The following is a 26,587-nucleotide window of genomic DNA, read 5'->3' as shown; positions in this document are numbered from 1 at the left end:
CACTTCACTATTATTTTCACGCATTTCATTTCAATGCCTGTCTTCTACTTTTAACTTCTTTTTCCTGTCTTATTCTCTCTTCTTTTATTTCTTATTTCGATCTTCTTTCTCTTCACATCCATTCGGCTTCGTCTGTTGGTTTATTTCCCTTTTTTACAACGTTCTAATAAAGTCCTAACTAACTAACTAGATGGCTTACCGAACCCGAAGGTTCATCACCGAACTAACCAAAGCCCTCCACCGGACACTGTCCTGGGCCAACAAAATCCAGTCTCCTTCAACTCCTATCTCCCATAGATCCCGCCTGACATTATCCTCCCATCTACGTCTAGGTCTCCCCAGCGGTCTCTTCCCCTCAGGATTCCCAAATAGTGGACCCAACGAACCAGATGGCTTACGGAACCCGAAGGTTCATCACCGAATTAACCAAAGCCCTCCACCGGACCCTGTCCTGGGCTAACAAAATCCAGTCTCCTTCAACTCCTATCTCCCATAGATCCCGCCTGAGATTATCCTCCCATCTACGTCTAGGTCTCCCCAGCGGTCTCTTCCCCTCAGGCTTCCCAAATAGTGGACCCAACCAACCAGATGGCTTACGGAACCCGAAGGTTCATCACCGAACTAACCAAAGCCCTCCACCGGGCCCTGTCCTGGGCTAACAAAATCCAGTCTCCTTCAACTCCTATCTCCCATAGATCCCGCCTGACATTATCCTCCCATCTACGTCTAGGTCTCCCCAGCGGTCTCTTCCCCTCAGTTTTCCCAACCAGTACCCGGTGCACACCTCTTGTCCCATCCATGCGCGCCCTGACAATATTTGGGGAGGATCACAGTGTGTAATTAAATAGACGACAGAGAAATTTGTCAACCACGATCGAGTGCATAACAATTTCCACGTCTACCAACACACTACAGTTCTGTTTCTCGTCAAGGACTGACTTCAGCCATCTTGCAAGTAGGGTAGACAAGTAGAAAGACCATTCGAACTAAGCAATTACTCTTCTATACTCAAATCTTCATCTGCTTCGCAGTGCACAGGGTGTTTCTAAATTATGATAGTAAGAGTGCTACAGGAAGACAGTATATTTAAAGGAGAAACATGAATATTGATGTGTAGCCAATGTAGCAGAGATAGATTATGCTCGGGCCAACGCATACGGCATGGTTTAATTAAATAAACCGATAACCGACTGACACACGTGAAATATCGGGGTTAATTTGTTTCCAAAGTCGCCGGAGCAGGTGCGTTCGCTCCAAAACCTTGACACAGACGAGTTCCGTGTAGTTTTGTCATACGGATCACTTCACCAGGAGAAGTAAATGACCGTGGGCCCAAGAACGCCAGGATGGTATGGAAATATCAAGGCGACTCGATCAACCTCTGTCATTGGTGGAAATGGCAGGTGCGCGATTATAATTTGTACACGGAAGGATCCACATCGCAGCATCCCTCCACCTCCCTCCCTCCCTCCCTCCCTCCCATATTGTCACTCACGTCTCTCGACCTTCCTCCCGTGAACGCCAGCACAGCTCATGAAAACAACGGAACATGTCCGTTTCTGTTGGCCCGTACTCTCGTCTCTTCAGTGGGAGATCTGAGATTCTCAAGGCGGTGATATTATCGATTACTGCCTTCACTATTAACTACTAACACGTACCAGACCACGCGATGGCACAAACCAGAAAGCCACAGCAGATATCACCTCAGTTTGTTCACGTCATGGGCCACGAAATAATTCTTTTTCAATTTCATGTAACAGATAAAATCTTACAACGCGGTTCTTCATAATTAGCAAACATCAGAAAATATTATAACGATATTGAAATAAAGACAGACGGGGTAAGCAGCAGACTTGGAAGATTTTGAAAAACATATACAAGATTTTAGTTGGATAAACCTGAAAGGAATAATGGACCATTTTAAAATCTGGACGTAGATTAGAAGACGATAATAAAATTAATTTAAATTAAATTTAAAAAATTTAAATTAATTTTAAATGTGGACTGGGTTAATGCAACTCGGGGCACTTAGCGGGTTCTTGTGAACACACTCATGGACCTTCGGGCTCCATAAAAGACGAGGGATTTCTTGAACAGCTGAGTAACTATTAGATCTCTGTAGAGCTAATGCCAACATAATGAGGAATATGCACTTGTCACACTCTTTCACTGTGGTCGGTATTTCGCTTGGCCGCGTACATGCAAGGTCAGTCTGGTAGCTGGGGTCACAGTGCATTAAGGATGCATTTAAATGCCACACATCAAGAACTTCGTGGCTGAAACTCTATAAAATATACCAGGTCAGAATCACAGACGGGTTTCGTGATTTTCTTCAGAAATTTTCGACGCGTGCAATACACGCAAGACAGTGACTGTCAGTTAAACCTTAGAGCTGTCGAACACGGGTTCTGGTTCGATTCCAGCTTGGAAAGTGGCTACATATGCGGTCTTCACTGCTTTGGGCTCTACAACTGAACCATTACGAGGGGATTATTCCCATATTCAAGATGTCTTATTGGATCGATAAGTGGTTAGCATTCGTACCTCGTATTCTGGAGAGCACAAGTATGTATTTTTCGAATCGGATGAAGCCAGAGGATCTAACTACCTACCTAAATCAATAGAGAAGAATCCTTTTTCAGAAGATGATATTTTGCTCAGTTAGGATAGAAATTCAAAGCCTTTCTTGAAAATCGAAGTTTCACTACTGATTCCACAAGAGCTGCTGCACTGATAATTCTCGTGTTCGATTTTTCTCTAAACAAATACAAAGTCAAATTACAGAAACGGAAGAAGGAAAACACAAAACGCCATGATATGAATGAGAAGCAGCTTCTGGTAGTGCGAAGTCGGTTAGACAGACCCCCGAGCAGCTGATGGAGCGAGTTCAGAAATTCTACTTTTGGCAGCGTCGCGTCTTACATTTGATCGTGACCACAGACACCTGCACGCAACATGTCTTGTCGAACCTGCGGCCCCTCTTCAGCGGAATGCTACTGTGTCCCAGAGACCGGACACTTCTAAGAAATTCTAGCGCTTGCATTTATATTTTCTGTACGAATTCTGTTAACTTATTTACAATCTCATGAGCTATAGTTGTCTAAGTATTTACTTGACATAAATTTGAAAATGGCTGTATTATGTGATATAGCACCGACGTTTCATAGGAACTTACTGACTCCATCAACAAATAATCTTCTAAATTATAAGTCTCGATTTTTACACCATTCTTTGAATTTTTCAATAAGTTCTTGATTGAAAGATTAAATGACACTTAATATATAATTTAATCTAAAGAGAGGTAATTTTACTGGCGATCGCGGGGGTTGGCTACACAAAAATTCTTTTAATCTAAAAGCCAAACATCCAATAAAAATATATTTCACTTTGCATCCCTAGGACGAAACATGTCGTCTTACGGAACAGTTTTAGCTAGCAACAGCACGCTCGAGTGAAGCCCAGGTTTCTGACCGGTGTTCTCTTAAACTTGAAAGTTCCACCTGTCGAATATTCCTTCGAGGCAAAGTACAGATAATCTTGAAAGCGGGGAAGGGGGGGCACTGACTGATATAGCATCTCCTATATTTCACAAGGCAGCATTTCCTAAATATATAAATTTAAGCTTTTCTTTTTTGTTCAACATTTTCTACTCTTCCTTACAGTCCCTTCTGTCTCTGTACGCAAGTTTAACATTTGTGCCTCCAAGTGCAAAGTGCAACGTAGAGAATATACGCATTAAAGTAACAAGGACAACGTCCTTGTGTTTTAAAAAAAGCGAGACAAAAGAAGGAAATGCATAGTTCAATGCAAAAAATGTGAAACAGCGAACAATGAAATTGCTTTCTTTTTTCTGTATAACTGATCTTAACTCTTCACACGCAATATATCTCACGTGTGATTTCTATCACATTGCAATAAGGAGATAAGTGCGCATTGTTTTAACTATGTAGCGTCGGTTTGAATACGCTTTATATAAAGTAATGTACTATTTCTTGTAAACTTACTTCAGTAACTTGCGACAAAAACAAGAATTTGTTTCTTACAGAAAAAAACAATTTAATTATTCGTGTTTTCTTCTGTCTAATCACAATTGTATATAAATAAAATTTATACATAAGATATTAAAATATCATTTACATATTTGGTACATGTTTTTACTACATGTTTCGGTTACATCGAACCATCTTCAGATGTAAAGTTAAAAGTTAAAAATTATAATCTTATAATTATAATCTTATAAACTAAAACTTAATTTTAAACTTAACTTTTAACTTTACACCTGAAGATGGTTCGATGTAACCGAAACATGTAGTAAAAAGATGTACCAAATATGTAAATGATATTTTAATATATTAAGTATAAATTTTATTTATATACAATTGTGATTAGACAGAAGAAAAACCACGAATAATTAAATTTTAATTCACAATATGACGCAATTATATCAACTTAGAAGAAAACAAACTATAAAATAATTTCATAAAATGTTAAACTAAAGCTTAAAACACTGCATTTTATTTGAGATACTGAGGGAAACGACGGATAATCTAATTCTGGTTAGGCGATCACATTGAAAGAGAAGTAAGGTATTGAGAGGAGTACACATGAAACAGGAGAGATAGAAAACAAACTTGCTCTGTTACCCAACATCAGAGAAATTTACAGTGACGTTTAACGCGTATGTCCATCTACACTGAGGGCCCAGCTGAACGGTAAAATGTACAGATAACAGCGGTAATTCGTTTTCACATTCCGACAATATCCCTCGGCTGCTTTCCAAAGATTACGAAACTCTCTCCAAAATGAATGCGGGACTCGCCTACATGCTGGAATCAGGTGTCCTCGATACGCCCAGCGACTCCGGACACAGGACCTGCCGACGATAAGATGTAACGGCGAAAGCAAATGTGTCTGTCGCCTGGACACTGAACTGACTTCTCAAGCACCGTAACTCGAAGCTATACTTTCACACACGTTGCTTGGTTACGTATGTCAGTGGGCTTCAAATTCTTTAAGTCTGAGACTCCCTTGGTGTAAATAAAAAGTTCGAGGTCTTAATAATATTTTGGCGTATTTCTTCTATTAAATTAACACTGTATTTTGTTAGAAATTTAAATATCTGGGGATTGGGAGGGGGGCACAGCTCTGACATTGATAAACGAAGATTATATGTTGTCTGAACTGAGTGTACACAGTGTGCCTCAGCCTGTTTCTGCTCAGACACTACCGAATGGATTGTGACAAAACTAGGCACTCAAGCTATAACACTGATGAATTAAATTTCTGTCTGTACATTTGGGATATATGAAATTTGATAAACTTCTTGGTAGGCTGAGCAACAACAAGCTTCTCAAGGAGTACAAGGAGTAGACCTTCTTATATTTCAGACATACGAAGCTTTTATCATGTTCTCGTGCTCGCTACATGTCCCACCCATCTCATACTCATGAATTTGATCGTCATAATGATATCTGGTGAGGAATAAAATTATTGGACACATAAATATGCAGATTCATGTCACTTGATCTATCTCAGCTCGGCCTTAGGTCTGGTTATCAATTATTTAATATTTAGTGTTCTGTCTGACGACAGGTCCATATGAACAGGATCCTTCCATCCTTTTCTCGGACTGGGACCTGTTCATATACGTTCTTGGCAGATGATCCAGAAGTGGTTTGCCATTGCCTTCTTCTGTGTGTGAATGGAGTAATTGTTGGGATGCCCCGGAGGAAAACTCCGTGTTGCCTAGACCACGGCCTTGCCCAACACAAGTTATAAATTCGGGCACCGCCGGGAATCGAACCAGAGACCCCAGGATTACAAGGCCAGCGTTCTAATCGTTAGGCCTTAAAAAAATTTCCATTAAGAGGCTCTTGGAAGATTGGGTTTAAATCTTGTCAATTGACAAGGTAAAATACAGAAAGTACACTATTTACTAAACATATTGGCGGAATCTTCCTATTATGAGTCGCCTTCAAGCTTATTTCTTCACCTGCAGAAATGAAGATTACTAAATGAGTATTAACTCTGAGGATGGCGTTAATAAGGCAATGGCCGACGCGGGGCACCTGTACAGGGGAGGCCGGTGCAGAAACAGGTGAAGATGATCCGACAGCCACCGGAAATGGCTGCATGAGCTGCAACTTGCGTCGCCAAGGGACCCAACAGCTGTGTATCACGGTCGAAACCGAACAGGGCGCAAGCATTTACCATTTAAGATTCAGAAAACTAACACAGAATCACACGCTTTAATCCAAGAAAACGAAACGCAAACGAGAATTTGGCCCTGGAACTTTTAACGCCAAAGATGCATGTGGTAGTGGGGGGGGGGGGGGGCGTGGCCCCATTCATTCTTGACCTCGGTACTAGGCGGAGGTGAGTGGTCAAATTCATGTTCTGGAACTTCAGTTTCACGATGATGACTCACACTGCAGCAATTATTTCCAGCACGAAATAGTGTAACATGAAGAATAAGACACCTGCATTAACATTTTCAAAAAATTTTGTGTCTTTTTGTAGGAAACAAAAGACCACGTAATGGAGCTACGATTTGAACCCTTTGTTCCCAAACAAACCCCTGTACATCTTACTTTAATGTCAGTCTCCACGAAAAATTAGAAGGGGGATATGTAAGGAGTCGGGTGGTGGTAATAAAACAGTCATAAAGTTACTGTTGTTGCCATCTGCTGGCTCTTACCACTAGCAACGAGTAAGAGGGATGGGGGAGTCCCACACCTTGCGTTCTCTGTAAGTAGAAACGCTTACACAAATGAGATTTTAAAGGCAGATGATAAAGAGATTGAACTATGACAGGGAACTTCAGGGAATTCTTTCGTTGGAGACGCTGTCACTGCCCTCATGTTACTGCAAGAAATCCTCCATGTCGCCCTCGCCACCTATTAGCATCAATAGCGAGAGAGTGCTGTCCACGAGTTTTGTAGAGATGTGCGTTAATGATTACTGAATATTTTAGAGCCACTTTTATTTTAAAGAATATGCTACAATTCATGAGAACCGGAAACGCTCAGTCAGTATGGCGAGGCTACGGGCTGGTCCGAAGGCAATCGATTCCCGGTATGATCACAAAATGTTATTTTCACTACTAAGTCCTGATCAGTTCTGTGGCCCTCTCGGCCTCCTAGCAACCGGACATCGGCGACTGTTACCCTGGGACTGAAAGGGACTGGAGTGTGAAACTGACCACTCACGCATCTATCTACCGACGAGGTTAAATATGGATGGAGCTCTTAACATCAGTGTCTAATAGCGCTTTGTTGATGTCCTCCGAGCTAAACTCTATCTGCGTGGAACTGACAATTGAGTAATCCCGTTCCCGCGTTGAGTAGCCCTGTCCCCTCGCGCTAATCAGCCAGCATTCTCTGTGTCATTAGCCCAGTTCCCCGCGTTGAGTAACCCCGTCTCCCATGCCACGCGAACACGACGCACGTGTGTCGGCTGTCCTTAATGTGATCGGCCGACGACACAAACAGTTGAACGGTTCTATGCGCACAAGACAGAGACCGGGCGACCTAACTACGTTGTTGTTTGTGTAACGACGCTGTATCTTATGCAGAGTCATCCCCTTACCAATAAGTTAAACGAGCCTTTTACTTACACGAACCATTTGCATGTTACGAAAATCGTTCAATGGCTTTTCCGATCAGGACTTATTAATTGTTTGAGGTTAGTGATGAAAATGTCACCTCCAAACAGATAAATCTTCGCATTTGTGGGTTTTATATGGGCAGTATTAATAACAACGTTATTGGTATTATTAATGGCAGAGAAATATTACAAAAGTTGGTTAATTATTCGGTTTTGTCCGTCTAATCACAATTATATTTAAAATTTACAAATAAGATAATTAAATTATCATTTAATGTTCCACATCGAATAATCGATTTACATTCCAAATGTAAATCGATTATTCGATGTGAAACATAAAATGATAATTTAATTATCTTATTTGTAAATTTTAAATTTTAAATATAATTGTGATTAGACGGACAAAACCGAATAATTAATTTAATATTTGATTCACAATATGACGCAATTATACTATCTTATGAAAAGTTGGTTGACTTACAGGTGCAAGGCGTTCATTCCAATTCTCGCAAAAGTTATTGCTGAATTGGTACCATAACAACATAAATCTATACAAGACTAAAATCCAACAAGGTACGTACTTGTAGGCGATATAAATTAGAATGCACGTGAGTGTGTGTGTGTGTGGGGGGGAGGTTTGAGTGACAACGCACCAGAGCTCGTCCATTGTCAGAACCTCCTCCCTTATGTAACTGGTTTTCTATCCAAACACGTAACATATGTTTCCTCATTGTTAGCCAGTTTAGCGCTCCCTGACAATGTAAGTGGTACTGTTATTGAAAGTTTCCAAGGCAACGGCTTTAACCAGTTGTGCATTTGTTTAATTTACAAAGTTGATAAACAAATCACTCTCGTTAGGCTACTTACATCAGTGAGAAGGGTAAATAAAAGGTCGGAAAATACTGTAAGCAAATACAGATAATGAAGTTGATCATGTATTAGTTAATACACAGTTGTTTCATGGTACGAGATGGTGGATGCCTACAAACATGAGATTATTAGTCACACGGGCCAACTTATCACAAATGATTGTAGCTGTTGTGGACTGAGATGGTAAATTTTTAATTTCTATAGGTAACTGCTAAGAGACTATGAAAAATAAGTAGTAACAGAGAGACGACAAAAGTGATGCCCCGGCTTCGGAGTCTGGGAAGAGCTAACAACTCTTCATAGTAAAAGATTTGCGTGGTAAGAAATGTAACCCAAGACCTCCGACAAGTGAAATGACGAACACAGTAATAAATCTGTGTGATTCATAAAACGCGTGGGAGAGGTTACATATTTTTTTTTTACAGTGCCAGGATATTTCAGGATAATTGTCATTAAAACAGAATTTAAAATTTAAAATTAAGATAGTTAAAATACCATGTGATGCTCCTTATCGAAACATTCGATTTACATTTGGAACATCGATAAGGAGCATCACATGGTATTTTAATTATCTTAATTTTAAATTTTAAATTGTGATTAGACGGACAATATTAATTAATTAAATATATATTTTCACAATATGACGCAACTCTATCATCTTATTAAAACAGAAGTTGATTCCATAGTTTAACATCTACAAAAAAAAAATATCCACCATCTATAACAATCTTTTATGTTTAATAATGAATATAAAAACTACATTTATCTTGTCTCAGAACTGCATCTGAGTTACCACGACTAGACCTACATACAAGCACTGGAAGTCTTTATGGTTTAAATCAGGATCCGAACAAAAATTCCACCCGCCTTGTAATGACGTGTTGAATTTCAAGCAAACAAACCTCTTTGTTGTTGCGCCAGCTTCATAATCGAATTCTGAAAACATTTCCTTTCAACGCACAGCAATGAGGGGAACTTTTGCCTTGCGTTACGCTAGTCACATGACTAAATGCCGCAGATGGCACACGCACTAACCTACGTCACCTGTTTTAATTATGGCGGGGGAAATGGGCTAATTAATAAACTATTATCCGTCCGCTCCTACTGTAGTCCGGAAGAACAAACCGATTTTCTCTGCTTGTAGAAATTTTTCGAGGCCAACTGAGGTCTCTACACCGCAAAAATATAAAACTTAGTTTATCGCCCATTTACTCTCTTACTAAAAGCCATTTTATCAACTATAACGGAAGTAAGTAAATTAGAGAAATAAGAAAATTGGAGGCAAGACAAACAAATTAGGAAAGAAAATGGATGTAAAACGAAAGGAATAAGAAACATGATTAAGTAGACTTGAGGTTCTCACAGCGGTGAGTATGAAGATTTCTGTCTTCTGGGTTATTGCGCTGTGTAATCTGGTCGATGTTTACCGACGTTTCAGAGGTCATACTGCCTCCGTCATCAGGGCGATGAAGATTTCTGTCTTCTGGGTTGTTGCGCTGTGTAGTCTGGTCGATGTTTACCGACGTTTCAGAGGTCATACTGCCTCCGTCATCAGGGCGATGAAGATTTCTGTCTTCTGGGTTGTTGCGCTGTGTAGTCTGGTCGATGTTAACCAACGTTTCATCGCCCTGATGACGGAGGCAGTATGACCTCTGAAACGTTGGTTAACATCAACCAGACTACACAGCGCAACAACCCAGAAGACAGAAATATTCATGATTAAGTAGGATTTGAGGTTTTGACGGCGGTGAGTACGATGTTGGCTGTCTTGAGGGTTTTAGCGCCGTGTAATATGGTAGAAATTTACGGACGTTTCAGAGGTCCTTCCTGCCTCTATCACCAGGGCGATGATGGAGGCAGCAAGGACCCACAAGGCGGCCAGCTTAGTGCTCACCGCCGTCAGAACCTCAAATCTTGCCAAGAAAAATACAGGAGACAAAGAACAAAGACAGAGTGAGAAAAACTATCGACCTAGTGCAGTAGAAAAAACTATCAGTAGTTTCGTCAAGGATTCCAGAAAAAAACTCGTGAATGAGTAATGGGATATGGGACGAGAGAAGGGGATAGGATAAAATGTGTGTCAGCACAAGAAACCGATTACATATCGTACTACGTATCGATATTACAAAGCTCTGAATAAAAAAAGTATTCGAATTCGGCAGCTGTATCATTTTCAACAGAGTATGAACTGTGAAAACGACAAATACGCAGATAAAGAATGGAGTGCTCGGTAAACATTAAAATTCGCAAAAGAAAACACTCAACTTATTCTTTGACTTTGTAAGTATTTTTCCTGGTACTCTAGCTGCATTATATAAATGCACCATTTATTTCTTCGTTGCATATACTTGTCTATTATTACCTTATCTCAAATTTAATGCGTAGTTCGAAGTAGGTCCCTATTGGAGAATTCTAACACACGGATCACTTTGTGTTCAGCTAAACTACATTACATTACTGATTATTCAGTGTTTATCATAAAATAATATATATATATTTTTAAATTTCATGTTCCCCCTAAATACATACACAGATAAGCAAACAAAATACACAAGTACGCAAAACGAATAAATATAAAGATTATAGGGTCCGTGAAAAGTAGAAAACAAACGGATAATTAAAAAGTTAAGAAGAAATATCTTAATTTAAATAACGTTAATGAACAAATACGTTTGTTAACAAAAAACCGTGTATAATATAGGTAATGTAAATAGAATAAATAAAAGGCAAATATTATAATTTATAAATAATAACGAACAAATTACAAAGTCACGTACCAATTTTTGTAAATCTTAATTTTTAAATATCTAAGTTTCGATAACATTAGCATTGTTGTTGCATCTTCGGGTTGTAACATTAGCCATAAGTTTTACATATTTAAGACCCCCCCCCCATCATTACAAAGACTTTGTTACGCCAAATCTCTCCTAATGCAGAAACACGGATTTGCTCAAAATTTAAATTATTATCAAAGAGTAAATGAATCGGACTTACGTAGTTATTCCACTCTCACGTGTATAAACCTGATGAAAATCGCAGAGGCAGGCATCTGAAAGGAGAAAATATTTTAGTCACTTTTCTTTTAACTACATTTTTATCAGCACACAAATAGTTTTCTCTGTGTAGCCAACGAGCTTATTTTTTCTTGAAACTTCGACGTACAAACAGTAAGACGAAAATTGGTTATGACTGTATTCATAATTTGTGCTTTTCACCAAATAACATTGGGATGATAAAATTAAGGAGGATAAAATAGATGGAATATATAGTTCGCATTGGAGAAATTGTAAACGCTTACCGAATTTTAGTCAGAACATGAACGTAAAGAGGCCACAAGAAAGGTACATACATGGATGCAGATATTAAAATTAAATTTGAAGAAATGGGGCGTGTGTGGATTGAATTAAACTGGCTCAGGGACCAATAGTGGGCTTCTGTGATCACGACAATGAACAATCAGAGAAAGGTCACTTCTTAAGCAGCTAAACGACTACTAGCTTCACAAAGAGGATTCACCTCCATGGAGTTAGAACTGTGTTGAACTGAGGCAGAAGGAGAAGACTCACATTCCGCTCGAACTTTCTAGAGAATCCTGTTATTAGACCGGACTTAATATTCCTCTTGATTATTGGAACGTGGAACAAGAAAGAGTAATTGTAATTAAGTGTGAGTGCAAGCGTAAAAAAAATCCACTCTGTTCCATATCACGTATCAGATTTCAGTAACGTAAACTACATGTGATTTGAATAACTGTTTCAATAACTGCATTCAGTTTATGTAGAAACGGCAGGCCCATTGTATAAAATCGCCACCTAATCCGTATCAGAACAGCTTATTAAGCTACGTAAATGTACAAAGCGAATCATCAAAACAGATACAAGTGTCCTATATTTGCTGCATGCCGGGGATCCTAGCAGAATTGCAAAGTGAAACCCACGTGAAAGAATATTATCACCTACAGATTACTCGGCTTTGCTTCAAAACCGAAAGACATACTTGGACGATTTCCGGTCATCAAATCGCTTTAGACATTTTTATTAAGACAGACAGAATTTGAAATCGAAATAATTTACAACCTGGACGTTGTGTTTAGTACATATATCAATTTCTCTTCGTTACCGTGTCCAGACTGTCTCTGGGATCCATTCAGCTTGACATCCAATGGGAACCTGGAACACTTTTCCCGCAGATAAAGCTGTAGGATCGCGAAGTTACCACTCAACTTTATCTAGATTCCAAGAACGCAAGGAATTCTACCTCCATTTCGTCATACATATTCATGGCGTCGTGCTTTACAAGGGAATTCTGTTCTTAGAGTCGGTCGAGTTATCCGATGTGACTTCTGGTGTCCGCTCGTTGAAATGGCACGAGTCGAAAGAACAGCCTCGAATTCGCCAGTTGCCACGTTCCTCATTTCCGGACCCCAAGGCACCACGCTTCAGCGCCCAGCACCACCCAACTGTCTGTAGCTGTTCTTCAGTTTCGCGCCAATATCTACTGGAAGACACAGCGAGGGTTGTCCAATCTCCACAGCAATGCTAACTGTCACTACTCAAATAACTCATCGGTACAAGTTTGGGGAGCTTGTAATAAATTACAGTCATTTCACTAACATACTCAATCAAAACAGTCCGCTACTGGACTCTCCCTATTTGTAAATAATAGTTTCTGAATCGCTACGGACTGGTGTTTCTTCAGGTCGGGAATGGAAGAGACAAGTTCCTTATACTGACGGCGCGTGTGAATACTTTTGGCTAGCAGTCGTGTGTAGCCGACAGGAGGTAATACACCAGCGTAAGGGTTGGGCGTGGGGACAAACCTCTCGTTTTAAAAATAAATAGTATTTTACACAATATTTAAAAGGAGATTTTCACTTTGATAAATTCTTCGGAACCTACCTAACGGAAGTTATTTGGAGTAGGAATGTCAGAAGTCTCTGTTTAAGCCAGGTTCACTGAAGACAGTACCAAGAGAACTGGCGAAACATAAGAATTGGCAGCTACTATGCAGTAAAGTTTCTGCTCTTTTCGGTATAAAAGTGTGCATCCCTGCTGGCTGTGAAGATGTCCCCGTCTTGTCGGTTACTGGCTCACGCCAGGACGTACTCTACAGCTGGTGTAACGTCTGTCGAGAGCCACTACCGGAACGGAACAAAACGCAGACACACACACACGCGGAAATACGACGTTCCGCCATAAAACTGCTGAACGGCTCATCGCAGCAGATTCCGGGCTCGAGGGCACTATTATTATTATAATCATCAGTTACTAAGCAACCAACTAACTAACAGACTGACTAACTAAATGACCATGTGCCAGCAGTACCTTAAAATCAAAACCGACGATGGTCCCTGGGTTCAAAACCCAGTATAGTTCAGATTATCGCAATGTCTTTCATAAAGATGTATTTCAATATTATTCTTAGATAAATTCAAGATACATTTTTTCGACATTTAAGACTGCTACGTGATACAAGCTGGGATTACGCGTTTACTCGGTCCTTCTTAAATTCTGACAATACAGTTTAATATACGTATTTAGAATATTACCTACAGAATGCCTCAAAAACATGGTTACAACGAACTTAGATTTCAAGAACCAAGCTCAAAAAAAAAAAATTGTTCCAAGAAGATTAGAAATGTCAGTCGCATGAAGCATTTTTAATATATCTATAAGAAGCTTACCTTTTAAACGTTAAGACAAACTGATAAATTAAACTTTTCCACGTACACGAAGGAAAGTGTCACATCCAGAGCGCTTCAAAAAGACAAGGAATCTGATATGAAGAGCCAACAAAAGCCAAGTACGTACCAAAAACTTGTGCCCCGAACTGAAAACTTTCCTTCGCTTCATTAGCTGCGATTCTAAACGCTATGACTGAATGTTAGCAACAGGCATCATCGACGGACGGACGGACGAACGGTGACGCAGCTGTGAGGGAGACCTGCAACAACAGTGTTCCAGAATCTTGGAGTGGCTTCAGCTGCAGCTGCTGGGCGGACATCTGCCACACGCCACCTCACTCACACCAGAGATGGCGGTGCACCCAGAGATCGGAAAGGTGCCGGGCGAATGGTGCATCACAAGGTGACACTGGGCCTTCTTCCTTTCACGAATCGGTTTCTAATTCTGAATATCTTACTTGCCACACTGTCAATTCATTCCAAATCATGACGGTAAAGTAGAGGACGTTGAGATGAGCTGGGGATGTAGCACGCATGGGACAGATGAGAAATGTGTACACAGTTTGGTACGAAAAAAATGTGGGAAATATCTTGACTAACTCAGTGACTATCAACTTCTGAAGCAGACTCATTGGAGATGAATATCAAAATGATAGCTAACAAATCGGACTTGACGTAAGAGGATATAAAGTCTTCCCTGTACTAATTAAGCACCACGCCATGGAGATTTATGGGGGAATGGAGATGAATCTCCACACGTTTTCACTTCAGCACTGCATGTAGATAAAAAAGTTTCCCGGTAACCGAGGAGTAAACCCAGATTATCTAATAGATATTGGGCCCCAGGGCCTTTGTGAAGGTTGTAACGAAGAGACAGACTCAAAACCTAACCTTACCGTAAACGCAGTGTTTCCGGAAGAGACAATCTCAAAATGTATTACAATGTTAAGATCTAAGCATTGAAATTCTGAGAGAATGTTGGCTGTAGGAGCTTTTGTCTCGCTGAGCATAAAAGGAGTTTTTGGAACAACGTCAGTCCGGATCCAGTAACGCAGTCACCACCTGCCATTCCTGCACCGAATAGCTGAGACTGGAAACCGGTGGCTCGCTCAGAAGGGAACCACGAAGTCCGAACACGATGTTAGAGAAATGCTTCATGGCCGGTCTAAGCAAAGCCCGTTCCTTTGTGAACTTACAAACGAAAAAAATATAGTAGTACAAGGACTTTACTAACTTAGGACACAATAACAACAAACAGCAGCAAAGTACCTAGTGAATAAGTATTCTCTGCCATTGATATAACCCGAAATAACATTACCTCTAGTCTAGATCAGAACCTGAAGTAGTAATATCCAATCATACATCCTAATAAGTATTTTTACTTCATGCATTCCGACTAAAATTTCACATGCATTTCTCACTTCTTCCATGAGAACTCTATGTCCCTCAGACCTCTTTAATTTTTGGCTTAATAACATTCTATAAAAAAGTAGCTGCAGATTGTGATGTTTCTCATATGAAATTTCACTACCCCTCGGGTCCACATTCACAGTTCGCCAATACATTTATTTTAGGGAAAGTGAGAGCAAGATGGCGATGTTCTTCTGGGTCGTGACGCCGTGTAGACTTGAAGATGGATACCGACGTTATGGAGGAACATAGCATAATGTCTGCATGAAATATTACAAGGTAGACGATGCAAGAAGGACTGAGAAGTGTGGTTAAGGAAATCATAGTAGGGTGAGGGGTGGAATATTATGGTAGCGGAAAGGTCGGACACGTCTTCCAGGGATCAAACTCGGAGCGTTCGGTCCTGAGCCAGGGACAAAGCAAAGTCGATGAAGCACTAAGGGACAGGATATAATACAGGAGCAGGCCAACAAGATCACTTATTTCACCGACGCAGTGAAAGAAGGATCAATTGAGTCTGAGGGGGAGGGGGGGTGATTTGAGGCAGATGTGCGCACACCTGGGAGGGGGGGGTTGAATCCACAGGTCGTGTGGCACCTGGGCACGCGTCGCAGGCATTCAACAGGTCCCCACCTGGACCGCACGTGCTCCCTGTCAGCACACGTGTCATCCCTCTCAAAAGCTCCTTTGACGTAAACACAGTTTCCAAATCGGGACTCTTCACACACGAAACAGAACGGAAAGATTCACTACACAAATTTCATGACGTGTTTTTGCCATGTTTCCCTCGCACTTCCTTAAATATTTGGATAAATACCCATGGGACACTACGAAATCTCCATAAATCCCCTGTATATTTTGTCTAAATGAAAGCAGTGTGCATTAAACAGGACAATAATATCAGAAGACTTATGTTTCTTTAACAAAATCCATTGGATTACACATGAGCACTATCAGTGCATCACACATTAAATTTCGGCTGGGTCATGGAACACATTGTCCAGTGTCTGCGGAGTTATTTATGTAAACGACAGCAGCTAAACACATTCGGGGTTAATCGAAGTCTTCTGACAATTTTCTGCACTGAACAATGCTGCCTCACTGATGATTTTCAACTTTTAATTATCACGTGATTATTTTACAGCAAAAGCATATAAAATGTCGACATCAGAAATAGTTGAACATCAAAATGCGATTCAGTAATTGCGCGTTGTAATAAGAGGGACAGGTTCAAGGAAACAATAAAGATGACAGCAGTAGTACGGAATCGTAATGAAGCCAGGGGTTGCAGCTGCCCCAAAGTGCACGCACCCTCTCACCCTCTTCGTCAAGAATTGCTTCCGTCTTGCATTAGTGTAGGCCAGAGGGTTGGAGACACGCTGGACGTCCCGCTCCGCCTGCAGATGTACGGGGCAGATAATGCAAAGCCCGCCCGTCCGCCAGCCTTACATTTGGAGGAATTACAAATTCTGTCTAAAGCGTGCACAGAATTTTAAGAAATATTATTATCAAGTTCTTCCTCTTCTTATATTTCTCCAATCCATCTCCTCATTCTGCAATTTCATTCCTTCTTCACGCCCGGTTACCTCCTCAGTCGTTTCATCCTCCTCCCCCTTACTCCCCCTTCCCATTAATCTCCTTAATTAACAGCATAACTGCAGTACAAAGGATCCTGTTCGCATTTGTGAGGCTCTACCCGGTTCGAATTTCTGCTCAAGAACCGTCCATCCAGAGGCTTCTCGCAGTATTCCTCAGATCTTACAGCGGGGTATCAATGGGCTTCTTTCTCATACCCGAAACCTTGAGATTTCAAATAACATCTGCAGCTGGACCACCGTCGTTAAATAACGCTAAAATCCTAATTGCTCTTATAGAACTTCACCGAATCTGGTGCAGAGGAACTTGACTGTGGGGCAGTACTCGACATGTGTGTACTCGGCAGGTGAAGGAACCATCTGGTCCCCCCCCCCCCCCCCCACAGCTGCCGCGCTGGGCCGCCCGGAATTCGATTCTATGACTTACATTCATATCTGATATAAAGATTCTCGTGTCCCATTAAGAAATCTGCATCAATTAACAAATACAGAAAAGATGTTTGAGGAAGTGGTCGTGGCCTGATTTAAGGTACTATCCCCGTATTTGGCAGGAGGAAACAGCGATAACCGATTTGTCGGTCTCCTGGAAGATATTCGAACCCGGTAGCTGCCAGAAGGAGAGCACGCTATTCGGCACATGCGTTCGGTTACGTCCGAAGTGACGTTACAAATGGCAGCTTTACGCAAACCGTGTTTGATACACAGACACACCATCAGAATCCGCTATATTTCAGAACGTGAGTCATGGCGTCCTTCAGTGAGCACAAGAAGGGTAGTAACTGAAGCAAATCTCCTTATCCCCCTCCACCCCGCAAGGAGAGGGGCGCAGCAAAGCGTCTGAATGATTGACTAACTCGATACGGTGCAGGGCCCGCTCCTAAAAGTAGTACTGTCGTTGTGAAACTAATGTAGGTAATCTTGTTTGTATGAAACACAAATACTCATAGCCGTGTTTATAAAATCCCGCTATCCGACCCTAATAAAAACCAGTTTAATCCATATTCTCTCTCTAAAACCCATTTTAATATTTTCCTCTCATATACGCCTTTGCATAGCCACGGTGGTCTAGCGGTTAGAACGCTGGCCTTGTAATCCTGGGGTCTCGGGTTCGATTCCCGGCGGTGCCCGAATTTATAACTTGTGTTGGGCAAGGCCTGTGGTCTAGGCAACACGGAGTTTTCCTCCGGGGGCTTCCCAACAATTACTCCATTCACACACAGAAGAAGGCAATGGCAAACCACTTCTGTATCATCTGCCAAGAACGTATATGAACAGGTCCCAGTCCGAGAAAAGGATGGAAGGATCCTGTTCATATGGACCCGTCCTCAGACAGAACACTAAATAATAATAAGATGAGGTGGTCTAGCGGTTAGAACGCTGGCCTTGTAATGCTGTGGTCTCGGGTTCGATTCCCGGCGGTGCCCGAATTTATAACTTGTGTTGGGCAAGGCCGTGGTCTAGGCAACACGGAGTTTTCCTCCGTGGCATCCCAACAATTACTCCATTCACACACAGAAGAAGGCAATGGCAAACCACTTCTGGATCATCTGCCAAGAACGTATATGAACAGGTCCCAGTCCGAGAAAAGGATGGAAGGATCGTGTTCATATGGAACTGTCCTCGTATCGTAATTAGTGCGACCTATTTGCTGTGGCGTGAAGAACGTTTTTGGAACACATTTTCTGATGAGCTGAAAGGCAGAATACGACAAAAGAGCGTGCATTGGCTATTCAGGAAGTAAAGCAGCAAATTAAGAAGATATTATTATTGTTACCAACGTTCAAATATAGAAAGTCCCTATAACTATACCGTAATGACACGTTGATTTCAGTATTGCAAGCCTTCCGAGAGGAACCGCGTTAAAATGCAGGACATAACAGTACAGTCGCAAAGCCTCGGAGACCTCCAGGTGACGGTGTGGGTGAGTGACCTTGCTACATTTCCCCCAACATGTAAAGTCAATTTCCCGTTTGCAAGATAACAACTATCCAGGATTAACACAGAGTTTTATGTGGAAACTGCGCTCGCTTCGTGCAAAACTGACACAAGTCAAAGCGGATTTCCTGTTTTCTTAAATATGAAGGACCGCATTCTTTTGCCTTATTCGAGCTCACGAGCAAACTCATATTACTGGGGCGAAATCTGTGGGGCCTTCGGTTGTTTAGATATTCTGTTTCAAGGAATGAGCTCCTTTGCAAATACGGGTTCACTTACCAACTGCACAAAAAATTAAACAAACGTGAACGATCGATAAATCAACGTTATCTCTAAACTAAGGACAGACGGACCGACGCATAGCAAAGCCAACAGACTCATTTTTTCAACGTATTTTCGAACGCACACAGAAAGAGTAAGTTACAAGATTTTTTCTTATAAATTACATAATTATGGTCTTCAAAATGTGTGCTTTTCATGAAATACTATTAAATTAAGGGAGGGGTGATGGGCTAGGCATACAGCGCGTTTGGGGAGATTAGAAAACCTGGGAAAATGAAACACAATATCGGATGATAATATTAAAATGTACATTGGAAAATAGGTGTGTAGGGATGTACTGGTTTGAAGTGGGTCTTTGAGCACAGTAACTATGATCATTTCAAGAAGGAACCTAACCTCTGAGCAAGTCTAAATGTGTAATGTACATTCCTTTAGCTTACAATATAACATGACATTTTTACAGTTTTCGTATCTGAGAAACGGTCTTGTAAGTAGCCCAGTTTTTGTATGAAGATAGATCACTTTTACACACACCGTCTACTGGTATCATAGTAACCAGAAACTTGAATTATTCATTGACCCAAGAGGAAGGATTTACAGCGTGGTCTAGTACGAAGTCAGCAGCAGCGACAACATTCAATGATCCGACTGTGTACTATTACGTGATAACGCCATGCATTAGTCGTTTGTTTCGAGAAATGTACATAGCAGCACTTCCAGGGTTAGATTAAAGTTACCCGATAAAATTCTACGTCATTACACTTCAAGCGTTTTTAGCTTGTTTCTTTCTTCTATACATTGTCCCTATTTTCATGTTTTATCACTTTTTAAATTTATTTTTAGCGTCCGTACTTCCTCTCCTTGTCTACCTTTAATCATTTCTTTATTCCTTTCCTTTATCTTCTTATATTTTTTAGTTCTTATAATTTTACTCGATCTGACATCACGTGATTCAACTCCATGGATTCCTGAGAGTAAACCAGACGCTCCCTTACTCAGAAAATCCCCCGCTGTTACGAAACTTTAAGGTTCATTACCGTGTTCACAAGAGCATCACGTGACTTGTACGAAGAATCCCGTCACGCAGTGGTCGCTCTAATAACAAAGTCATGACAATGTCGTTATTACGTCTGTTTTGAAGAAATGTCACTTCCACGGTTTACGTCAAAGAGACCCGTCACTTTCCAAGTTAATAAAGACGGGATTAGAAAAGAATAAGGTTATTATAATATCTATAAGCACGCACTGAGGACGAACGAATGTTGTGTTGACCACTGACGCTGTAAAAGTTAATAATGGCTGCTCCATGAAAATAACAATGTGTTAAGAACAATGAAAGCGTAATGAAAAAAAAACATAAAACGAGTTGAAGGACGATTGTGTAAAAAACAGGACCGATAATCTTCTTACTTTATAGTAAGTCGTCGTCAATAAATTACGTCATCAACAATGTCAACTATAAACAAACTCGGCATTGTTGTGTTCCACAACAATGCCGAGTTTAGTGTCTTACTCAAGATTTTAAAACGCAACCCCCCCCCCCCGAAGGGGTTGGTTGCTTTTTAAAAACTTGACCAACCCCTCCGAGGAGCTCCGAAAGGAGCGTTCTGCCCTAGTAATACGAAAAACAACTACAACAATGCAGTAAAAGATTAACAATTACAAGAAGAATAATAAAATATAAGAAAGCCTTGCAAGTCTTATCACGAAAGCGAACAAGTATCCTTCATTTGAGTATATAAGCACAGTAACAATGTCGAAACGGCGTACCAGAGCAGGTGAATTATGATACGGGCATAAGCAGACGTAGTCGTGGGACATCCTTGAGGAAATTTCGTTCAACATGACCTTCCATGTTGATATGTTAACAGCAGAATGCACTCAGTGTAACGGAATGCACACACCAAGGTCGGAATCGACATAAATAAACTTCCAGCGACCGGTATACAAAATTTAAACACAACTGTCGTACGGATCATACATCTTTTGCGAGTGATGATATTTTTTTTGTTGGAGAAGATAACCCATCTGGGGACGGTACAAATGTCTCTAATTACAAAAAAAAAAAAAAAATACTATACTCTTTAAAACCCAATGGTAATTACACGTACCACCTGCTTTAACAATCAGCAACTTTACATTCTGCAAACACAATGCCCATCGTATGATCCTTACGGAATAAAGCGATCTCTGTGATGGTGAAAAGTTATGTTTTCTTTGCGGTACGGATTAAACTGTTAAATATCATTTAGATGAGCTTCGCCTTCAAAGGGTCAATGAAACATCTTTCTAGAAAATTTAAATTTAGGTATAAAGTATTTTATTCTAAACATTCTTTCAAACGTATTAACACTATCCTAACATTAAAAACATGGTCTCCATGGCAGTTTTCATAACAAACACATCACTGAAATTACTCACATCTAAATTTCTATGTTCTATAACAGTTGGATGTTACTTATGGTCTTCTTAGCATTACTCCATCAGCTAAGACTTTCATCTTCTGGAATTTCAAGCACAGAAAGTTTATGTCAGTCAGAAAGAAGCCATGGCGTTACGACTGAAGAAAACAATGGAATGGTGAAACTGAAAGAATTTCTGTTAAATTATCCATATCAGCTCTTGCGTACGAAACAATTGACTCTCTACTCACATCACGTTACGTCGGAGACCCAACGTGAAGGACAGAAATTCCGATCCCAACAAAGTCAGAAATCAAATCGACTCGATTATGTATAAAGAAATATCTCATGTCTTAGTGAGAACAGAAACTGGCCCATCATTAACTGACTGGGAGCCAATCTCGAGTCCCCTTAAAAATACTTTAAAGACATTTTAGGTAACTTAAGTTATATTAACTTTAACGATTTGAAAACTAACTTCTCCCTGCACCCCAGGAGACAACTATCTTCATACTCGCCGCCGTGTAAACCCAAAGTCCCATCTACGTACACATGTCATCCCCCCCCCCCCAATAGGAGTATGAGTTATAACGCAGCTCATAAAATAAACTTGTCTCTAGTTGTAAGTCAATCCAACCATCTTCAGGATACTTCATATTCCGAGTGACCAATTGCTATGTTCTGTGTTATCGCTTCTTATTCATCTGCAGAAATTTATCATTCAATTTCCTTTCTTTCAAATTTATTTTTTCTCGTAATCCCCCCTCCGCCCCGACTTTCAAGAAACACCCTCGAGCACAGCCCCTAATGAACTCATGGGCGACAATCGTACGTTTGTCTGTAAAACCGGAGCACAAATCTTCAGCCAGCTATCGCCGTCCAAATGTCTCATTGCTTTCCCCCAGGACTGTACAAGTGGACCAATGATTATATTACAGGGTAAGAAAGGTAAATAATATCCACAATCTAGACCTATTTTTTCACTTAATGGAGACCAACCATCTGAGCTACTGCACGGCCAGTCGGCGAGTTTAGTGCGTTGCTTAGCGACCATGACGTGAAAACCTGCCCCCTCCCCTTTGCCCGAAGGGACAAATGGTCAACAAAAGAACAACAGTTAGTTTACCTTGATTGTTCCTCGGTCGGATTTGCAAGACACGTGGATAAATCCGCGTCATTTAAAACACGTCTTCACAAATGCGTGAGAGAAGCTTATAGTCGCTCAGCTCGTAAAGATTGTCTCTACATCATTTTAAGGATCCGGGTGGTTCATTGCCGCGTTCACAAAAGCCCATTACTTCTTACGTCAGGCACTGTTACCTCATTAACATATAAGACATTCGTGATAAGCCATGACAATATTCACGTCTTGCTTTGTTCAAGAGATGTTAAATAATAAAGTCCAGTATGAAAATGTTGATGTCTTCTAGGAAACGAAGAACACAGTAGCCATGGTAATTAAGTTTATAACCATTACTCAAAGTGCTTGTGAGTGGAAGTCTTCTTTTAAAGAATTCGAAGCATGTGTGGGATTCAATAGGAGACGCTGAGGTACTACTAAGCTCTCTTTAAAGGTACGTCGCACGATGAAAAGTGCCTTATTGTCCACTAATAATGCGAACAAGAGGTTTCGGAAATACCCCTACACATACGGGTATGTTTCACCCTCACCCCCCCCCTCCGGACAAAGAAAAGAGACACACAGAAGTCTGGATTTTAATTTTAATTTTTCTGTTGTCAAACATATGCAGATTATTATAATATTTGCGATGGTTGTGAAATTTCTAAAATATTATTTTATGGTACGGAAAACAATATGGATGGTACGGAAAATACAAATTTACTTTTCATTTTCAAAACGATAACTAATGGAACATTGTAGCTCGATATGGTTATATTTCTCATTAAGGTGCGTACATCTTTAAAAGCTCTGAAAGTCTTAAATGAAACATTTTTATACGACAGGAATTATTAGGAAAGCGAGTGTGTCAGATACGATTTAAGGTTATCACGGCGATGAGCACTGACGTGTTTGGGTTATGTCGGTGTTGAACTTCTGACGTCGTGCAGACTTGAAGTTAGACATCAGCGTTTCGGAGAAACACATGTCATGATCTTCAAGGCTGAACTGAGAACCTAAAAATCCTATTATTATGTATTTTCGGCATATATATATATATATATATATATATATATATATAATAAAACCTGTTTAGCCAATGCGAATATCAGATAGCTATTTGAAAATTGTTCAACAGGACAATTTCGTTTGCGACCCTTCTCGGTCTGTAGTCACATCGGAACATTCCGTTCAGTTTGAAAGTAAGGAACTCTAATTACTTTCCTCGATGTTTTGCCTGTCCTATTCAGATAGCGTCACCCCCCCCCCCCACCATAACCATTCAACATGGAACTTGAGTGAGTTTCTCTTCGAATCAACATACCAAGACGCAATGAACCCCGCGAAGACAACACTTGCGTTGTACGAAAAATAACCAGCATTCCAGCAACTGCAGTCGGTCTATTGTTATTTGAAGCATCCTGAAAAATTCTATTCTTTGAACAAGAACTCTTTCTTTTTAACAACGAAATGTCTTACCGCTCTACTTGTTTGAAATCAAACACTGACCTACGATATAGATACATGATATTTTAATTCGGCGTAGAACAAACTTAAATTTTTCATCATTTCTAAAGGGCTTCGTCTTCATGGATTTAAGCAACAAAGTTACAATCGTTACGAAAGAGGTTAAGTCTGTTTCAAACCACATCTAACGAAGAGACGGACATTCTATTTACATACATAAAATACCTGATCCCTTTGTGAAATAATTCGAAGGTTCAACACCGTCAATACCAAAGTGCGCACATAGACACAGTTCTGAGGCATCCATCATCATCAGGGTATATCTAAGCAAGATTCATTTTAAAGTTATCATTCCATTTACTTCTTGGTCTTGCAATCGGCCTTTTCACAAGACATTTATTCACCAAAACTTTGTATGCTTTCCCTGTTTCCCCTATCGTGGCCACATTAACGACGTCTTGTACTTTTGTTGTGTTCGCTACAATAATAATAACAAGTGATCTGTACAAAGTACAAAGTTCCTCGCTGTATAATGCTCCGAACTACGAATTTGTCATCTGTATAAAGTCACACATTTTCCTGAGCACTGATTGTTTTCATAAATTGTAACTTATATTCTTCCCTCAAAGTAAAACTCCACTTTTTACAACCACGCAAAAAATGGGACAACTGTTGTTATATTCCCTAAAGATGGAAGCGATATATTACTACGAAACAGTCAGTCCAGAAGACAACAGTTCCTAATCCAACTGTATTTATGGCACTAAGTAATAAAAATTATGCGAAGTTTTGGATAAAAATTATTGTGTGAACAGGCCACTTCTGAGAACCAAGAATGGGTGAGATAAAACATAATACCAAAGTTGAAAGTGTACAAATGAATAAGTTGGAAAGGCCCATCCCGACATAGGCCAGTGGATATCCAACCTGTGAGGGCGCTGTCATATAGCAACACGTTCTATTGAATGAATTAATTCCGTTTCTCGCCACAGAACAATTTGCCTTGGCTGGAATACAACATCCAAGGTCCTTAATATTCAATACTAATTTGCGTGTGTGTATGAATGTAGAAGTTTACGTAGAAGTTTAACTCCGGAGGAAGCAGAAGTGGCCCCGGAACTGACCCGTGACGAAGACAGCCAACCGGAAGTAATGTCTGATAATATCTCGCCGCTCTACACGGCCAGTAATTTTGTACTCCGCTCGTTTCATTTGTTTCATTTAAGATCTAACTTAAGAATATACTTAACTATGGCGAAGGAAGTAGTTGATATATTAATGAGAAGTGTATTTTACATCAACTGCCGATATTTTTAAGTCTGTTTTTTTAACATAAATTATCGATAATATTACAATCGAATGTGATGCAAAGTAGAGGTAACATTGTGTGTATTATTAACCTGTTAATTTCCACTAACATTTTAAGAATTTCCACGTTGATTTCCTTTGAACACCTCGTATTGAAATAGGAATGAAATTTAAAAGATCATTTTTGCTTTTATGTAAAGTGATCGTTAAAACTTTCCGATGAAATTAAAATGGCTTGAAGTTCTGTGTAAAATTCTCCAACATTTTATATTTTTCTTAAACTCAGTGCATCCGTTCTTCGGTTTACTCTTAACGCGTGTGGACAGACACACAGGAGGACGGCGTATAATTTTAATAAGCGATCTGCGGGGTTTCAAACGGCCTAGAAATTGACCAATAATGGCTGAATTTATTTTAATCACGTTCTAAGATAACAGATGAAAAACTAATGATCCTGAACAGTGTGACGGTAAGGCACACGCTCTAATGTTAAAATCGACCGTAAAGAAAGACTCCGAGGTTTTATAACAAAATAATCTGCTTCATTACTGATTCCAGGTGTTGATGTTGAGATTTGGGCGTGCTGACATCAGATTCGCGTAGCAGTGGCACGTAGAATTGTCCGTAGTAGCGTGTCCTCTGAGACACGGTGTTGTGACGTCGGTTTATATGCAAATAACGTCAGCACACTCAGATGCGTGGGATGTTGACATCTGTTGTGTTTCAAATCTGCGATGGCTTTGTTTCACGGCTAGCTGCCTCTCATGGAGGCAGGTGAAGCCCTTGTTTCAAATCTGAGAAGAACGAACCCCACATGCACTCAGTGTGTCAGGACAGGACGCCGAGAACACTGGGACCTCTGCGATAAACCGAGCTGTTTTAATCAACGCTGATTTCAACTACTCGTAAA

The 26,587-nt window shown here is 40.4% G+C and overlaps 1 protein-coding gene across 1 annotated transcript in view; it reads right to left on the bottom strand.

The window, feature by feature from the left end:
- Delta (neurogenic locus protein delta) overlaps positions 1-26,587 on the bottom strand; it is a 159,178-nt gene that overhangs the window by 65,541 nt on the left and 67,050 nt on the right. Inside the window, exon 3 of the mRNA XM_087347573.1 lies at positions 11,470-11,524. The gene's annotated coding sequence lies outside the window, so the exon portion shown is untranslated. The remainder of the gene's footprint in view (positions 1-11,469; positions 11,525-26,587) is intronic.

The sequence above is a fragment of the Zootermopsis nevadensis genome, unplaced genomic scaffold, assembly GCF_977971745.1.
Source record: "Zootermopsis nevadensis isolate Lab colony 2312 unplaced genomic scaffold, Znev_1.0 Znev_ptg000012l, whole genome shotgun sequence".
Taxonomy (NCBI): domain Eukaryota; kingdom Metazoa; phylum Arthropoda; class Insecta; order Blattodea; family Termopsidae; genus Zootermopsis; species Zootermopsis nevadensis.
This window is presented reverse-complemented; position numbering and strand designations above follow the sequence as displayed.